Raw genomic sequence first — 11,487 nt, 5'->3', positions numbered from 1 at the left:
CAAATAAGTTGGTCAGTTTAAGTTCCGAGACATGTCATGCAGCAGGAACGGAATCCTATAGTTGCTACGATTGGCTAAAGGAAAAGTTTTGCAGAATCACGCGAAATCACTTCTGCAAGTGGCTGAGAATCTCGTAATGAATAAAAATTCTGTACTGAGAATTCCAAGGTGGGAGAGGCGAGATTCCTCCCCCCCCCCTTCCCCCTTCTCAGAATCCTATCCTTCTTTACCTACAGCAAAAAATAAATAAATAAATAAAACTAGAGAAATTTCTACTGTGAAACTATTTGCATACAAGAGAACGGCCATTAAAATTTAACTCTTCAAAGTTTTAAGCCCTGGCCCGTTCGAAAATTCAATTTCTTTGTAGTTGCATTTTTTAAAGGTGTACTTGTCTAGACTCCTGGAACGGAAAGGTTTTTTTTTTTTAATCCGTGCTTTACAAAAGTTTCTACAGTCCATTGTTTGAAGCAGTGTCACGGCTGCCATGAGCCGCGCGGGGTACCCGCCATGTGTCCAACGCCTTGTCACGGTTCGCGCGGCTCCCCCCGTTGGAGGTTCGAGTCCTCCCTCGGGCATGGTTGTGTGTGTGTTGTCCTTAGCATAAGTTACTGTAAGTAGTGTGCAAACATACGGACTGATGGTTCAAATGGCTCTGAGCACTTTGGGACTTAACATCTGAGGTCATCAGTTTCCTAGAACTTAGAACGACTTAAACGTAACTAAATTAAGGACATCACACACATCCATGCTCGAGGCAGGATTTGAACCTGCGACCGTAGCGGTCGCGTGGCTCCCGACTGAAGTGCCTACAACCGCTCGGCCACATCGGCCGGTCTATCATGTATTCTAGAAGAGCTGCAAGGTCGTCAGTGGCGCCTGTTCTTTCTAGAACAGTTACTATCTTCATATCTATGGTTAAACGTCACCCAGCCATTGACCTTCGTCTGTGCGAATGCGCACAGGCTACCGGAAATCTTACGGGAATCGTCACCTTAGTGTGAGCCAGTAATGAGTGGATGGACAAATACCTAATAAGTACATTACGTAATCGGATTGTGGGCGGTTCGGGGTGTGAGTCTCACGGGAAGCGTGCGAGGGATAAATTCCTGCAGTCGTGCTGTTCATTTGTGCCCTCGATAGCTCAGATGGATTGAGCGTCTGCCTTGTAAGCAGGAGATCCTGGGTTCGAGTCCCAGTAGCGGCACACTTTTCAGCTGTCCCCATCGAAGTATATCAACAACACCTGTCGGCAGCTGAGGGTTTCAATTAATTATCAGTTGTGTAGGTGATTCGATGAACCCTTTGCCAGGCACTTAAATGTGTTTTGCAGGGTATCCATATAGATGTAGATGATAACTCGTCCCGTGTCGCACGTGCTCAAAAGGATTCATACTGCAGAATGCATGCAAACATACTCACCGAAAATACGGACGAATATCAAGTGCAGGCTGCCGAGTGCTGCATATCCAGCTTAGACAGATCGGCTTCTCCTGCCAAGAAGAACAGGAAGTTGCTGTCTAGGAACAATCAGAGGTAGAGGAAGGGCTGATAAATACTCCTTGAATTGCAGACTAAACGTAAATAACGAAAATACATTTTTGGTAAAAATTGGTCAAAACATAATCGTTTGCCCTCCGTATTGGATTAGCTGTTTTGAATATTGAAAATCTGACTTCAGATTCGTTTTCAGCGACATTAAGAATATATGTGTAACACTCAGTTCATGCAAATCGAAGTAATAATATAACTAAATGTTTTCCCTAAACTTTGAACACTTTTTTTTTCGAGTAACGATTTTCTCAGAACGGCATGCAGCATAAATTAAAAGTGGTTCGATCTCTTAACTTATACCTCTGACCCCTAAAAGTAAACACTTTTCTTAGGAACTTATAGCTATAATATGACATTTGTTAATATTAACTAATTTTTGTGTAGGCATAAGGAGTGAAACAAACCCCTCAAAATCGAACTCAAAGTTCGAATTAGCACTGTATCGTTAAATTTAAGGTTGTTTCATTGCGGTTAGGTATACGCTCCCATTAATTTTATGTATTATCGACTGATGTTATCCATTTTCAAGTTCAGAGAAATAATGTAGTATCAACTGATGTTACCCATTTTTGAATTCAGGTAACATCTGAGGTGCCACACTGCACGCACTCTGCGTACTCCAGTCTCGCAAGCCCTTGATCAAATCATAATTACGGGCGCCATTTTTTATTGAAAATCTAAAATTAAGCTCATAGTATTGTCACTCGTAATTCCCAAACAGATCGTTCGAATGTATTTTCATTGTCTCAAAAAAAATTTCAAATTTACCCTTTTTTGCTCATTTGTATGAGAACCTGGCCGTAACGCCGGAATATAGTCACTAGATTTTTTTTCAGAGACGCTGTACGTTCGCGAGAAGACTTTCGTTCTGCGCGTGTCGAAGGACATTCCTCAGATATTACTGTGTGTGTGCTACTCAGTCGTGCCATTTAAGTGTACATCTTTGCATAGTTTTCCTTTCACGATGTAAACAGTGTTCCGCTCAGTTGCTAACTGGCCAGTGAGTGGTTCCGAAGGTGTCGGATGTGCGGTGCGTTCGGTCTGCTAGGACAACAGCAGACTGGCGTGGTGCGATGGCAGAAGCAGACACTGAGGGAGCTAGCTGCTGGGACGCCAGCGAACAATTTATGCCAAGTAAGACGAAGAGGACTATTCTAAAATTACGAGCCGTCTAAAAAGTGTTTACCATTGGTAAATCTTGCTGTTGAGTCTGACAAAACTGACAGTTTTTCCTAGAGATACAGGAAATCCCCCCACCCCCACTCAATGAATATTTGGTTGTGATGACAGGCCGATTGGTAGTGTAGCCCGAGATCTAAGTTAGGTTGGAAGGTGGTAATTTGATTGAGAGTTGTTTACGCCAACGATTATGAATGCCGACTAAACGTTGTGCGAGCAGATTGCCCTGTAGCGTAGCCTAGTGTTTCCGTCCGCGCCACATTTAACACACTTTCTCTAACTGTGTACAAAAGTCTCACAACAGCCACGATAACTACGTTTCTGGTGGGGGGAGGGTAGAGTCCACTATGTAACTTTCACGGCAAATTTTAGTAACCGCATAAACTAACCGAAATAGAAGCGTCATTTTAACTATATTTCCTTTTGTGGGAAAATAATGGTTCTCCTCTTTTGGCAGCAACTGTAATATGTAGGCGACTTATTAGTTTTTTTTAAACTCTGAATCATGATCTCAATAGACGCAGTGCTTTTTTTACGTTACTTGATTTGTGGTCTATAGTAAACAATGCAACGAATTGGTAAATTCTTTGAAGTTTGACGTGTGTTACATAGACGACGTCTGCAATGTTCGTAAGGCCAAGTTTGCATATATTCGGTGTCTGTTTTTTTGGCCATGTACTGTATAATTAAGGGGAGGAGGATTATGTTCAAGGAGCAGTGCATCAGCAGTCTATGGAGAAATTGAGAATTTGGATCTAACGAACGGCATGCTCGGGCAGTTCGTGATATTCTGTTGACCACTGTGTAATTCGGACACAGTGATCATTGCCTCTCCCTAGTAACCAGGGGACTCGGGTGCTAATCCTGGTCTGGCACAAATTTTCAACAGTGCCCATTGACTAAAGTCTGTGCCCATTGTCAGCTAATATCATTGTTTCGGTGTTAAATAGTATTTTGTTCGCGATACGTGGTTTAGCTTTTTCATGGATAACAGCTTTGAAAAGCGTACAGGTTATATTGATATTCGCTCGTCGTTAGTCCAAGGCAACTATAGCGATTTATAAACACAGTTGTAGTTCGTATTAAGCCCACATACGTAATTGTGTCCTGTGTTTCTTTACCAAGAACTACTCCGTAAGTAATTCCCCTGTAGTGGTATTTTGTTATAGTATTTTGTTTAAATATTTATAGACTACAGGCTTGGATGAAATATGAAACACATGTCCGAAGTTCCTGTTGATATTGCAGATACTGTTTCATCCGTACTAGGGGCCAAAACATTTCATCAAATACAGAAGGACACAATTTGTCTCGAGATTTAGCAATTTTTCGTAATAGAGGCCTTGCGTCGATATGTTTTTCTCTAATTCTTGTTTGGATTTAATCTTAAAACACACTAACTCTTCCACCACTTATTCGATATGTGTTTTCATCCCTTTCGTAGCCTAGAGTTCCTAAACGGTCGATAATATTAATAATTTCCTTTCTCAATTTTATTTTCTGTAAAATCTCCTGTTTATGGTTATTGCTAACATGTTTCACGTTCTCACTTTTATTATTTTTATTTTTCTAGTTTTGTGCCTTGTAGCCAAATTTTCTTTGAATCTGGTTTTCAATTCTGAAATAGTAACAGTTGAAGGTCAAGAGAAGATTGCGGTCTATTTGAGGAGAGTGGCTTGGAGATTTTTTATAACAGACGTATACAGGTCATGGGGATCCTTACCTATATACATTTACTTCGAGTGTGATGTAGCCCATTCTCTTGTCATGATCTCGGCTGTATCGTAGCACATTGTCTCGGTTAGGTTGGAGATTTCTGTTGAGAGTTGCCGAAGTCAACGAAAGTGATTACAAAGTAAACACTGTGCTAACAGAACGATCTGTAGCGTAGTCCAACACGTTCTTTCTGTCCTTTTAAAGCCTCTTTTAATTAAAAATAACTAAAGCTGCAAGATACAATCACAAAAACTGTATTACGTAATAGAGTAATCCCAGACTATTGTTGTGTAAGTTGTGTGCGTACACTATTTTTTTTGTCAGTGAATATACACTTTTTTACTCATTTGCTGGGTTTCAGTTTTCCCCGTTTTCTGGCAAAAAACCTTTTCCTGTGAAGGGCCCATTAGCTTGTCGGTTATATTTGTGACATTCTCGACGGTCAGTAATTTCGTGATAGTCCATCCACCGGCGTCATTGTTAACATCGGATATAGATTTAAGTATTAGGAAGGCTAATATGAAGCTAATGCATGAGTAGGTCTAATAATTAATAAAAATAGGAATGCGGGTAAGCTACTACATACAGCATAGTGAACGCATTGTTGTGGCCAAGATAGCCACGAATCCCACGCCTACCAAAGTCGTAAAAGTAGTCTTCAGATGATGAAGAAATTGATGGAATGTGTGATGAGATAAAAGAAATCATTCAGATAGTGATGGGAGATGAAAATTTAATATTAATGGGTGACTGGAATTCGACAGTAGGAAATGGAAGAAAAGGAAACCTAGTAGGTGAATATGGAATGGGGGTAAAAAATTAAAGAGGAAGCCGCCTGGTAGGCTTTTGCCCAGAGCATAACTTAATCATAACTAACACTTGGTTCAAAAATCATGAAAGAAGGTTGTATACGTGGAAGAGACCTGGAGATACTGCAATATTTCATATAGATTATATAATGGTAAGACAGAGATTTAGGAACCATATTTTAAATTGTAAGACATTTCCATGGCCAATGTGGACTCTGATCCCAATATATTGATTATGAACTGTAGATTAAAACCGGAAAAAGGTGGGAATTTAAGGAGATGGGACCTGAAAGAACTGACAGAATCAGAAGTTGTAGAGTGTTTCAGGAAGAGCATTAGGGAACGATCTACAGGAATGGGGGAACGTAATACAGTGTGATGGGGGATCTGAGTGGTGTACTGTCAAGGGGGAGGGGGTTCCTCAGGGATCAGTGTTGGGGCCGCTATAGTTCCTTATTTATATAAATGATATGCCCTCAAGTATTACGGGTAACTCTAAAATATTTTTGTTTGCTGGTGACACTAGCTTGGTAGTAAAGGATGTTGTGTGCAACATTGACTCCGTTTCAAGTAGTGCAGTACATGACCTCAGTCCATGGCTTCTAGAAAATAAACTAACGTTAAATCACAGTAAGATTCAGTTTTTACAGTTTCTAACACACAATTCAACAAAACCTGACGTTTTAATATCACAGCATAGGCATATGATTAGTGAAATTGAACGGTTCAAATTTTAGGTGTTCAAATAAATAGTAAGGTGTTGTGGAAAGCCCACGTTCAGGATCTTGTTCAAAGACTTAATACTGTCATTTTCACTATTCGAACGGTACCGAAAGTGAGTGATACTTCGCCAAGTAAATTAGTCTACTTTGCTTATTTCCATTCACTTATGTCGTATGGTATTATGTTTTTGGGTAACTCTTCCCATTCTAGAAGGATATTTTTGGCTCAGAAACGAGAGGTTCGGGCAAAAAGTGGTGTGAGTTCACGAACCTCTTGTCGACCTCTGTTCAGGGAGTCTGGGTATTTTGACATTGGCCTCTCAATATGTATATTCCTTATTGTCGTTTCTTGTTACCAATATTAGTTTATTTCCAACAATAAGCAGCTTTCACTCGGTTAATACTCGGGAGAAATCAAACCTCCATTTGGATCGGACTTCCTTAACTCTTGTGCAAAAATGTGTGCAGTATACTGCTGCATCCATTTTCAATAAGCTGCCACTCGAATTCAAAAATCTTAGCAGTAATCCACGCGCTTTCAAATCGAAACTGGAGTGTTTCCTCATGGGTCACTCCTTCTATTCTGTCGAGGAGTTAATTGAAAAATTAAGCTGATTCTCATTGTACTGCTGATAGCGTTTGCTTAAACTTATGGACTGATTTTCTCTCAGGTTCATGAACATGTTTTTTTATCTGTTATTACTTTTATGTTGTAAGTTCATGTGTCGCCCTAACCGCCGTCTGCTTCAAGTCTGCTGTGCAGCGAGCTACCTTAATTTAAGTATTAACTGTATTTTTCTTACTTGTCACTTCTTCTTCCGTGTGTTTTTGCTTTTGCTGCCTCGGAGTGTAGCGGCAATGGGGAGTCTAGTGCGTCGCATGGTGCACCCCAGGTGTTAGATGCTTCACCCACTGTCCCTGCTGTCGAGACATCTTCGCGGGTACCGGGCGCGGCTGGCCACCCTCTCCCCAAGGGGAGTGGCGGGTTCAGCGGCGTTCGCGGCGCACGAGGCGGAGGGTCAATGTGGAGGCTGGCCGTGTGGCATCGCCCGCTCTGCCTGTGAATGGACATGTGGCTGCTCCTTCAGCAAGGTCCGAGCAGGCACACGGGGGGAGGGGTTTATTAGTTATTGGGAGCTCCAACGTTAGGCTGGTGATGGAGCCCCTTAGGGAAATAGCGGAAAGTTCGGGGAAGAAGGCCAGTGTTCACTCTGTGTGCTTGCCGGGGGGTCTCATCCGAGATGTGGAGGGGGCCCTACCGGCGGCGATAGAGAGCACTGGGTGCACCCGACTGCAAATTGTTGCTGATGTCGGCACCAATGACTCCTGCCGTCTGGGTTCAGAGGTCATCCTCAGTTCGTACAGGCGGTTGGCGGAGTTGGTGAAGGCGGAAAGCCTCGCTCGCGGGGTGGAATCAGAGCTAACTATTTGTAGTATCGTTCCCAGAACCGATCGCGGTCCTCTGGCTTGGATCCGAGTGGAAGGCTTAAACCAGAGGCTCAGACGATTCTTCGGAGAGCTGGGGTGCAAATTTCTCGACCTCCGCAATGGGGTGGAGAAATGTATGGTCCCCCTGAATAGGTCAGCCGTGCACTACACGCCGGAAGCGGCTACGAGGGTAGCGGAGTACGTGTGGAGTGCACATGGGCTTTTTATTAGGTTAGAGAATTCCCTCCCTAGGCCCGACAAGACGCCTCCTGAGACGCGGCAAGGCAGGAGTAGGCAAAATGCGACAGGGAATAACAATATTAATGTGCTAATAGTAAACTGCAGGAGCGTCTATAGAAAGGTCCCAGAACTGCTCTCATTAATAAACGGTCACAACGCCCATATAGTACTAGGGACAGAAAGTTGGCTGAAACCACATGTAAACAGTAATGAAATCCTAAACTCCGATTAGAATGTATATCGCAGAGAAAGGCTGGACAGTAAAGGGGGAGGCGTGTTTATAGCGATAAGAAGTGCAATAGTATCGAAGGAAATTGACGGAGATTCTAATTGTGAAATGATTTGGGTGAAGGTCACGGTTAAAGCAGGCTCAGACATGGTAATTGGATGTCTCTATAGGCCCCCAGGCTCAGCAGCTGTTGTGGCTCAGCACCAGAAGAATAATTTGGAAAATATTTCGAGTAGATTTCCCCACCATGTTATAGTTCTGGGTGGAGATTTTAATTTGCTGGATATAGACTGGGAGACTCAAACGTTCATAACGGGTGGCAGGGACAAAGAATCTAGTGAAATATTTTTAAGTGCTTTATCTGAAAACTACCTTGAGCAGTTAAACAGAGAACCGACTCGTGGCGATAATATATTAGACGTTCTGGTGACAAACAGACCCGAACTATTTGAATCAGTTAATGCAGAACAGGGAATCAGCGATCATAAAGCGGTTACTGCAACGACGATTTCAGCCGTAAATAGAAATATTAAAAAAGGTAATAAGATTTTTCTGTTTAGCAAAAGTGACAAAAAGCAGATTACAGAGTACCTGACGGCTCAACACAAAAGTTTTGTCTCAAGTACAGATAGTGTTGAGGATCAGTGGACAAAGTTCAAAACCATCGTACAATATGCGTTAGATGAGTATGTGCCAAGCAAGATCGTAAGAAATGGAAAAGAGCCACCGTGGTACAACAACCGAGTTAGAAAACTGCTGCGGAAGCAAAGGGAACTTCACAGCAAACATAAACATAGCCAAAGCCTTGCAGACAAACAAAAATTACGCGAAGCGAAATGTAGTGTGAGGAGGGCTATGCGAGAGGCTTTCAGTGAATTCGAAAGTAAAGTTCTATGTACTGAATTGGCAGAAAATCGTAAGAAATTTTGGTCCTATGTCAAAGCGGTAGGTGGATCAAAACAAAATGTCCAGACACTCTGTGGCCAAAATGGTACTGAAACAGAGGATGACAGACTAAAGGCCGAATTACTAAATGTCTTCTTCCAAAGCTGTTTCACAGAGGAAGACTGCACTGTGCTTCCTTCTCTTGAAGTCGCATAGTTGACAAAATGGTAGATATCGAAATAGACGACAGAGGAATAGAGAAACAATTAAAACCGCTCAAAAGAGGAAAGGCCGCTGGTCCTGATGGGATACCAGTTCGGTTTTACACAGTGTACGCGAAGGAACTTGCCCCCCTTCTTGCAGCGGTGTACAGTAGGTCTCTAGAATAGCGAAGCGTTCCAAAGGATTGGAAAAGGGCACAGGTCATCCCCGTTTTCAATAAGGGACGTCGAACAGATGTGCAGAACTATAGACCTATATCTCTAACGTCGATTAGTTGTAGAATTTTGGAACACGTATTATGTTCGAGTATAATGACTTTTCTGGAGACTAGAAATCTACTCTGTAGGAATCAGCATGGGTTTCGAAAAAGACGGCCGTGTGAAACCCAGCTCGCGCTATTCGTCCACGAGACTCAGAGGGTCTTAGACACGGGTTCACAGGTAGATGCCGTGTTTCTTGACTTCCGCAAGGCGTTTGACACAGTACCCCACAGTCGTTTAATTAACAAAGTAGGAGCATACGGACTATCAGATCAGTTGTGTGCTTGGATCGAGGAGTTCCTAGATAACAGAACGCAGCATGTCATTCTCAATGGAGAGAAGTCTTCCGAAGTAAGAGTGATTTCAGGTGTGCCTCACGGGAGTGTCATAGGGCCGTTGCTATTCACAATATTCATAAATGACCTGGTGAGTGACATCGGAAAGTCTCTGAGGCTTTTTGCAGATGATGCTGTGGTGTATCGAGAGGTTGCAATAATGGAAAATTGTACTGATATGCAGGAGGATCTGCAGCGAATTTACGCATGGTGCACGGAATGGCAATTGAATCTCAATGTAGACAAGTGTAATGTGATGCGAATACATAGAACGATAGGTCCCTTATCATTTAGCTACAAAATAGCAGGTCAGCAACTGGAAGCAGTTAATTCCATAAATTATCTGGGAGTACGCATTAGGAGTGATTTAAAATGTCGACTGTCAATGGTAAGAAAAGTGTTTCTAAAGAAGAAAAATTTGTTAACATCGAGTATAGCTTTAGGTATCAGGAAGTCTTTTCTCCGAGTATTTGTATGGAGTGTAGCCACGTATGGAAGTGAATAATGGACAATAAATAGTTTGAACAAGAAGAGAATAGAAGCTTTCGAAATGTGGTGCTACAGAAGAATGCTGAAGATTAGATGGGTAGATCACATAACTAATGTGGAGGTATTGAATAGGATACTGGAGAAGAGAACTTTGTGGCACAACTTGACTAGAAGATGGGGTCGGATGGTAGGACACGTTCTGAGACATTAAGGAATCACCAATTTAATATTGGAGGGCAACGTGAAGGGTAAAAATCGAGGAGGGAGACCAGGAGATGAATACACTAAGCAGATTCACAAGGATGTAGGTTGCAGTTGGTACTGGGAGATGAAGCTTCCACACGATACAGTAGCATGGAGAGCTACATCAAACCAGTTTGTGGACTGAAGACAACAACAACAACAACAACAAGGTATTTGTCTCATGTGTAACCTTCAACAGAAGTGGGGCAGACAAGAGGGTTAGATTATATGTACTTTCCATTGAAATTGATCCATAATGGGGAGATACTCAATGGGAAAATAATATGCTAATTTATTATCCACAGACCGCAAATGGACTGATCATGAACGAGGAATGAAAATTTGGTCACACTTCTGATAGTACACGTATTATTTGACCCCCCCCTCTCTCTCTCTCTCTCTCTCTCTCTCTCACACACACACACACACACACACACACACACACACACACACACACACACACACACACACACTCTCAATCGCGCGCGCGCGCTTGTTCTACTAAGTAATTCAATTCATTAATGGTGTCGGAAGAGATGGTTAGCAAGAAATCCTTTAGGCTCCTCGTAAACTGAAATCTGTCAGTAGTAAAGCTTTTTATGGCTGCCGGCAAGTTATTGAAAACATCGTTCTCCTTAATGATGGAGACTTTCTTGCACCAAAGTAATTAACTTACCAATTTTTGTGGAGATTATTCACTTCTAGTTATGACTTCATGAAATGAGCTGTTGATTTGAAAATATTCATTTGTTTTTAAACACAATATTCACGGGGAGAACGTATCTTCCATCTCCACCAGTTAACTGATCTATTTATATGACCCTTATTCTAAGTTGTGTTATATTAACGGTAAAACACAAAACATTTCTTACATGCATTTCCACTATTTTCCAACAAGCTGACAATTTTTCATGAATAATATATTAATAGTGAAATTTTTAGAAAAATTTTGAAAGACAGGTTTTGCGGGCAAATTTCAAAAATTAAAAGACCATAGTGTTCATTATAATACAATTTCTCCATGGTTTTTAATTCCTACTCCGAAGTTTTCTTTTGTTTCCTTTACTGCTTGCTCAGCAAACAGATTGAATAACATCGGGGATAGGCTACAACCCCGTCTCACTCTCTTCCCAACCACTGCTTCCCTTTCATATCCCTCGACTCTTCATGCCCTCG

The 11,487-nt window shown here is 41.9% G+C and overlaps 1 non-coding gene across 1 annotated transcript; it reads left to right on the top strand.

The window, feature by feature from the left end:
• Positions 1–1,132: 1,132 nt before the first annotated feature.
• Positions 1,133–1,207, top strand: Trnat-ugu (transfer RNA threonine (anticodon UGU)). Its single transcript has one exon. It is a non-coding gene; the product is annotated as a tRNA-Thr (tRNA).
• Positions 1,208–11,487: the final 10,280 nt, after the last annotated feature.

The sequence above is a fragment of the Schistocerca gregaria genome, unplaced genomic scaffold (assembly GCF_023897955.1).
Source record: "Schistocerca gregaria isolate iqSchGreg1 unplaced genomic scaffold, iqSchGreg1.2 ptg000199l, whole genome shotgun sequence".
In the NCBI taxonomy this organism is placed as follows: domain Eukaryota; kingdom Metazoa; phylum Arthropoda; class Insecta; order Orthoptera; family Acrididae; genus Schistocerca; species Schistocerca gregaria.
The sequence above is the reverse complement of the archived record's forward strand: the minus strand, read 5'-3'. Positions and strand labels throughout refer to the sequence as shown.